We start from the raw sequence: 7,355 nt of genomic DNA on the forward strand, positions 1-7,355 counted from the left end.
CCTCTGTTTGCCTGCTGGATATAACTTCCCTTTCTGGCAGCTCCAGCACAATTATTGATGTATTAAGCAGTTTTATTGAGATATATTCACAACGATATGAACTGTCCAAAGCGTGCCATCAGTGGCTTTTAGTATAATCACAGTGTGGTGCATTCATCGTTATAAAAATTTTTAGAATCTTTTTCAGTACTTTAAAAGGAAAATCTCAAGCCCCTTAGCAGTCATTCCCCAGCCCTATATAACCACTAACCTAACTTCATCTTTATAAACTGATTTACATTTTATATCAGTGGAATGCAGTATGTAGTACTTAGAGTCAGGTTTCTTTCCCTTAACATAAGGGATATATTAATATTTTGTAGTGTTAACATACATTTGTTCAATTTCAAAAATTACACTGATATATGCAGTTTTATCCATATTCATATTTCACACGTGATCTTTCCTATGCTAAAAAAGAACCTTTTGGTTACTCTATCTCTTTTGTTACCTCTGTTTCTTGAGCAACAGATCACATTTTAAAGTCTCCAAACTCAACTCTTCGGTGTAACCTCATCTATTTTCTTTTTCTTTTGTGCATTTAATAATTGAATATATAAACAATTTAAAGAAAAGAAAACACTTGAATAAAAACAATACAATTATAAATTGAATATATTGGGTATCTGATAAGTTTTTTCCAATCCTACATTATATTACACGATACGTTTGGTTCATAGTCAACACAACCATATAGTATTTGATCTTTTGTGTCTGGCTTGCTTCCCTCAGCATAATGTCCCCTAGATTCAGCCATGGTGTCATGCGCTTTATGACTTCATTTCTTTTTACTGCTGCATAATGTTCCTTCATGTGAATACACCGCAGTACGTTTATCCATTCATCAACGGATGGACACCCGGGGTGTTCCCAACTTCCGGCAATAGCGAATGATACTGCTTTGAACATGGGTGTGCTGATGTCCGTTTGTGTCCCTGCTATCAGGGCTGTATACCCAGTAGTGATGTTGCAGTGTCATGTGGCAAGTTTATCTTTAACTTCTTTAGTAACTGCCAAACAGTCCTCCACAGGAGCTGTACCACTCTGCTTTCCCACCCACAGTGAGTTAGCGTTCCTGTGTCTCCACGTCCTCTCCAGCACTGTGGTTCTCTGTCTGTGGCAGGATCACTGGAGTGGGATGTCAGGGACGGGATAACGTGGGAGGAAGCCCACCTCGCGTCCATATAAGGCCCATAAATGTACGTTCGTGGGGCATCGCCTCGGTGGATGGAGGTTCAGACGGTAACCGAAGGAATGTCAAATTCCCATCCTGGGGAGCTCTGCCACGTTCTCTAAGACGTCAGCAAGAATCCCCCTAGAGTACAGGGACAATGACTAGTGGAGGAAGATGGTCTCCTGATGGACACTTGATATTGATGACTGTGTGTGCTTATGAACCTTCACACTCGAAATTGAAACTTAGCCTTCTGTTACAGGGTGCCTAAGAGTTGCCTCCTGGGAGCCTCCTCGTTCCTCACGTGCGGCCTCTCTCTAAGCCAAACTCAGCCTATAAATACATTGTCTGTCCCCCAGTGTGGGATATGACTCCAGGGTATGAGACTCCCTGGCACCGAGGGATTACTACCAAGTACCAACTAGCAATGCCACTGGAAAAAGACCTCAACCAAAATGAGGAAAAGATAAAAGAGAAATCAGTTGAGGTGCTAAGAGTCTGCAAAGGGAGGTGAGCCCAGAGGTTATCCCAGGGTTGATGCTTATGCATGTCTCAGCAGGGTCTCTCACTGCCAAAGTCGATGCTACCCCAGAGAGCTGGTGTCCTGAGTGTTCTGAAACATCCAGGCGCTGGAGCCAGGCAGACAGCTCAGGAGTTTGGTGCCCTGCCAGTGGTCCCTACTTTGGAATTTATGGTCCCGCCGAGTGCACTGACTTGGGCCCAGTTGCTTCCCCACACGTGGCTCTTCTGTCCTTCTATTTATGTCTGTAATTAGCACTGAAGTTAGTCCTGTAGAGGCCTGCGTGTCCTCCAGGTAGGTTGTAGACAGACCTTGGTGGGCTGTTTCCAAGGGCAGCGTGGTGGGGAGGTGCCTGAGATTAGATAGGTAGAGGTGCAGATCTGTTGATGGATGCACCGCCTTTTGTTATGCATGCTCCAGCTCATAGACGTGTGTGTTTTTTTTCCTCCAGTTTTGGCTGCCGTACAGTTGCTCTAGGAATCATTGCACGGATACAGTTTCGTTTGTTTAGGAAAGACTTTTTGGAGTGGAGTCAGGATGAATTACGGTAAGTTCACATTTTTAAGAAACTGACAAAATGTTTCCCAAAGTGGCAGCACCGTTTTGCATTCTCACCGGAAATGTGTGAGGATTCCAGTTTTTCCACATTTTCTTTAACGGTTGGTATTACGTCTCTTGATTTTAGCCATTTTATTATCTATAGCAGATTTTAGCATGCATTTCCCTAGTGATGAAAAGGATCATACGTTTCTCCTTTGGTAAATGTGTATTCTCGTATTTCTCCCATTTTTAAGTGCTGTTTGCCTTTGTTTTAAAGAAGCATACAGTTCATCCACAGTGCACAATCGGTGGTATTTGGCACAATCACAAAGTCATGAGTTGATCCCCTCAGTCATCATTAGAGCATTTTCGTTAGTTCAATAATAATAATAAATGAAAAAAACAACTAGTAAAATACATCACCTCTTGATCTCTCTGTGCTTCCCCTGCTGTCCGCAGATCCCATTTCTAGGTATTTTTGCACAAATACTTTTTTTCCCTCTATACGTTGATTTATAGTGACATCTTACGTAGATGGAATCATACGTTATGTTACACAGTGCAATTAGGTGAGAGTAGTGCAAGCCTCCTGTATTTGTCCCGTTGTGTCTGGCTTGCTTCACTCAGCATCCCGTCCTCCAGTTCATCCATGTTGTCATCGGGTTCACGACTTGACTTCTTCACACCCCGGCACGATGTTCCTCCGTGTGAATACAGCACAGTGTGTTTCTCCAGTCACCGGCTGATGGACACCCGGGCTGTTTCCGGCTTCTGGCAGTTGGGATAACGGCACTCTGAAGGTAGGTGTGCAGGTGTCTGACATGTCAGTGCTCTCAGTTCTCCTGGGAATATGCCCAGTAGTGCTGTTGCAGGGTCCCGTGGCAAGTCTATATTCAGCTTCTTTAGGAACTGCCCGACAGTCCTCCACCGTGGCTGTGGCCTTCTGCATTCCCACCAACAGTGAATAAGTGTTCCTGTCTTTCCTCATCCTCTCCAACACTTGCACTTCTCTGACTTTTTCATAGTGGCTATTCTGATAGCTGTGAAATCACATCTCATTTTGATTTGCGTTTCTCTAATCATTAATGATGTTGAATATTTTTTCATGTGTTTTTTGCCATTTGTATTTCTTCTTTGGACAAATGTCTATTCATGTCTTTTGCCCACTTTTCTATTGGGTCGTTTGTCTTTTTATTGTTGAGTTGTTACATCTCTCTCTATATCTTGTACATTAATCCCTAATTGGACATGTGGTGTCTAAGTGTTTTCTCCCATTGAATTGGCTGCCTTTTCCCCCGTTTGATAAAGTCCTGGGAGGTGCAAAAGTGTTTAATTTTCAGAAAGTCCCATTTATTTAATTTTTCTTTTGTCGTTTGTGCTTTGGGAGTAAGGTCCAAGAAACCACCACATACTACAAGGTCTTTAAGACATTTCTCTACATTTTCTACTAGTAGTTTTATGGCCCTTTTTTTTTTTTTACAGAAACAATAAATGTATAATAGTTGTGAACTTAAAAAACATGTAACATCTCACTCTACCACCAGTAACTTGTATTGTTTTTAAACCTTTTAAACTAATGATTAAAGAACATTGTCAAAATATTACTACTAAACAAAGTATTTTTCCTCTAACCAATACAATTATTATCTTTATATCATTTATATATGAACATACATAAAAAAGTCTATAGCAAAAGTTGCGAACTTAGAAAGCAAACATGCATAACGTCATGCAGGGGTCCCATACATCAACCCTCCACCAAAACCTTGTATTGTCATGGGACGTTTGCTGCAAACTATGAAAGAACACTGTCAAAATCTTACCACTAATCATAGTTCTTATCTTACATTTGGTGTGTTTTTTGGCCAAACCGCCCTATTATTTTTTAAATATGTATATTTTTATGACAAAAGTTGTAAACTTATCAAACAATTATGCACATGTGCAGAAATCTGATTATTGTCATGTCCATAGCGTACATTTGGCTCACTTTTCCATACTGCCTCAGTATCAACACAGTACATCTTTTGCATAGATGCAAGAATAGTATATTATGACTACTAACCACAGTCCATAGGTCCCTCCAGCTGTATTATTCCCATGCTTCTCCACATTCCCAACACCTGCCCTGGTAATATACATTTGTTGTAGCTCACAAAGGACACTCGTGCATCTGTGCCATCAACCACAATTCTCACCCACCTCTTGGTTTACCGTGCTATCCAGTTCCTAGATCATTCCCAAGCATTCCGTCAATTGGCATTTACATAACTAGACTACGATTTTCAGTCACATCCCCATTTATAAAGTAGCTGTTACTCACTGTGTGTTACCATCCACTCTATACATTTCCCCAATTTTACAGCACAGCTAACTAAAACTTCTACATACATTAAACATCAGTAGTCCACTCAGTTCCCCTCTTTTCTCCTTCAAGAATCCACCCCCTACCACTCGGTCTTGAAGATATTTTCCAATAATTTCTTCTAGAAGTTTTACGGTTCTTGTTTTCATTTTTAGTTTTTTGATCCATTTTGAGTTAATTTTTGGATAAGGTGTGAGATAGGTGTCCTCTTTTCCTTCTTTCAGCTATGGATGTCCAATTCTTTCAGCACCGTTTGTTGAATGGATTGTTCTGCCCAAGCTGTGTGAGTTTGACAGGCTAGTCAACAATCACTTGACCATACCTGTGAGGGTCTGTTTGTGAACCAGAAATTTGGTTCCACTGGTCTATTGTGTCTGTCTTTAGGCCAGTACCACGCTGTTTTTACCACTATAGGTAGGTATTATGATTTAAAGTCTGGAGATGAGGGTTTGCTTTTCCTTTTTATGGTGTTTCTGGCTATTCAAGACTCCTTTCCCTTCCAAATAAATTTAATGATTGTGTTTTCAGTTTTTTCTTTAATGCTGGTGGAATTTTTATCAGGATTGCATTAACTCTGTATATCAATTTGAGTAGAACTGGTATCTTAATGATATTTAGCCTTCTAATCCATGAGCATGGAGTGTGCTTCCAGTTATTTAGGTCTTTTTTAATTTGTTTTAACACTGAGGTGCAGTTTTCTGAATACAAGTGCTTTCCATCATTGGTTAAGTTTATTCCTATTTGAGTTTTATCTGTCGTATTATTTTCCCCACTTTTTTGACACTCTTGGTTACTTTTTTTGATATAATCTTCATTTCTAGACTCTCTTCCAGGCCTCTCTCTCCTGTCTTTCTTTTGCACACCCTTTAGTATCTCCTGAAATTCTAGTCTCTTGCTTAGAAATTCTATCAGTTTCTGTTTATCTGTGAATATTCTAATTTCACCCTCATTTTTGAAAGGCAGTCTTGCTGGATATAAGATTCTTGGCTGGAAGTTTTTCTCTTGTAATATCTTTAATATATCAGACCACTGTCTTCTTGCCTCCATGGTTTCTGGTGAGAAATCCGTACTTAACCTTACTGAATATCCCTTATATGTTATGCATTGGTTTTCTCTTGCTGCTCTCAGAATTCTCTGTCTTTGGCCTTTGACGTTCTGATGAGTATGTGTCGGAGTCGGTCTATTCGGATTTTCTCGGATGGGAGTATGTTGTACTTCCTGGACAGCGATACCTATTTTCTTCAACAGGGTTGGGAACTTTTCTACCATTATTTCTTTAAATAGTCCTTCTGCCCCTTTTCCCTTCTCTTCTCCTTCTGGGACACCCATGACACATATGTTTGCATGCCTTTTGCTGTCATTTAGTTCCCTGAGACCTTTTACAATTTTTTTCCATTCTTTTCTTCAACTCTTCTTTTGTAAGTTCACTTTCAGAGGCCATTTCTTCAAGCTCACCAATCCTTTCTTCTGCCTCCTCAAACCTGCTATTATATGATTCCAGTGTTTTTTTTAATTTCATGAGTTGCACCTTCTTCATTCCCATAAGATCTGCTATTTTTCTATGTCTGCTTTCAAAGTCTTCTTTGTGCTCCTCCAATGTCGTCTTAATATCCTTAATCTCTTTAGCCATCTCATTGAATTTATTAAGGGGATTTGTTTGAACATGTATAATTAGTTGTCTCAACTCCTTTATGTCATCTGGAGGCTTATCTTGTTCTTTTAACTGGGCCGTAGCTTCCTGTTTCTTGGTGTGGATTGTAATTTTTTGTTGGTGTCTTTGCATCTGGCTTCCTAGAGTATTTATTCTGGGTGTAATCTTTCTCTTTAGTTTAGGGCTTCCTATCCTTCCTCCCTTGCTGATTGTGCAGTAGGAGCTAAGCATGCAGTTGATGCTGTGAGCTGTGGAGTTTCAAGCCCCCTTCATTGCGCCGGGACCAGTGAAGCTTCTTCCAACTTTCTCCTTTGCCAGGGGTAGGGACAGAGTCACAGCCCCTGTGACTGGAATAATCCACGTGCAGGCCTAGACTGTAGTTGCCCAGAGAGACTGATGGAGCCTCACATCCCTTTCGCCCCTGCCTGGGGCAGGGATGGAGCTGCAGGTGTGGGCAGCAATCTATGCAGTGCGGGTCCTAAGATGACCACAGTGGCGCTGGTAGACTTCTGATTTTCAGTCTGTGCCAGCCAGAGTTCCCTGCAGTTACCTGTACAGGCTGGTGCAGGGCTCCTCAGTGTCCTCCCTGCCAGAGGCAGGGCTGAAACTTAGGCAGGCTGCAGGCTGATCTGCGGGAAAGAAACTGGTTCCTGCTGACCCTGAGAGTTTCAGTCAGCCCGGCTTCCCCTCAGGCTGGGGGTGGAGTCAGAATGGCGTCTGCTGGCCTGTTTCTGACTTTCGGCTTGGCTCGTTCTCACCCTTCCTGTTCCCAGGGTTATCTCTTAGCCAGCCAAGTCTCCGAATCAGTAGGCGAAATGGGCAGCCAACTGTCTTCTCCTCCTGTTTCTGGGAAGTGGATCTTCCAATTCCTGTCACAGAGCAGCTCCTGGGGCGGCTCGTGCCGCCAGAGTAGGATGATCATGGGCCTCCCTGGCTTGGCCGGTAATTTCCCAGAGAGGCTGGCTCAGGTCCCCGCAGCTTCCTCCCTGCTGGCTGGCGGTGGCACTGGGGCCTAGGCTGGAGCTGCAATGTGATCTTGGTGGGAAGAAGCCGGTCCCCGCCAGCA

The 7,355-nt window shown here is 42.3% G+C and overlaps 1 long non-coding RNA gene across 1 annotated transcript; it reads left to right on the top strand.

The window, feature by feature from the left end:
* Positions 1 to 1,669: 1,669 nt before the first annotated feature.
* Positions 1,670 to 3,068, top strand: LOC101432373 (uncharacterized). The gene is made up of 3 exons (XR_009184887.2): positions 1,670 to 1,723; positions 2,185 to 2,280; positions 2,901 to 3,068. It is a non-coding gene; the product is annotated as an uncharacterized lncRNA (long non-coding RNA).
* The last annotated feature ends 4,287 nt before the right edge of the window (positions 3,069 to 7,355 follow it).

Source organism: Dasypus novemcinctus, unplaced genomic scaffold (assembly GCF_030445035.2).
Source record: "Dasypus novemcinctus isolate mDasNov1 unplaced genomic scaffold, mDasNov1.1.hap2 scaffold_643, whole genome shotgun sequence".
NCBI classification, from domain to species: Eukaryota; Metazoa; Chordata; class Mammalia; order Cingulata; family Dasypodidae; genus Dasypus; species Dasypus novemcinctus.